This window comes from Mizuhopecten yessoensis, unplaced genomic scaffold (genome assembly GCF_002113885.1).
Source record: "Mizuhopecten yessoensis strain PY_sf001 unplaced genomic scaffold, ASM211388v2 scaffold7833, whole genome shotgun sequence".
NCBI lineage: Eukaryota > Metazoa > Mollusca > Bivalvia > Pectinida > Pectinidae > Mizuhopecten > Mizuhopecten yessoensis.
In genome coordinates this window covers 363,991-364,302 of record NW_018407245.1, presented here as the reverse complement: position 1 = coordinate 364,302, position 312 = coordinate 363,991, and positions in this window count along the sequence as shown.

The following is a 312-nucleotide window of genomic DNA, read 5'->3' as shown; positions in this document are numbered from 1 at the left end:
GTTATATATTGTATGTCAAATGTATCGTTATATATTGTATGTCCAATGTATCGTTATATATTGTATGTCTAATGTGTTGTTATATATTGTATGTCCAATAAATTGTTATATATTGTATGTCCTATGTATTGTTATATATTGTATGAACAACGTATTGTCTTATATTGTATGTCCAATGTTTTGTAATATATTGTATCTCCAATGTATCGTTATATATTGTATGTCCAATGAATTGTTATATATTGTATGTCCAATGTATTATTATATATTGTATGTCCAATGAATTGTTATATATTGTATGTCCAATGTATT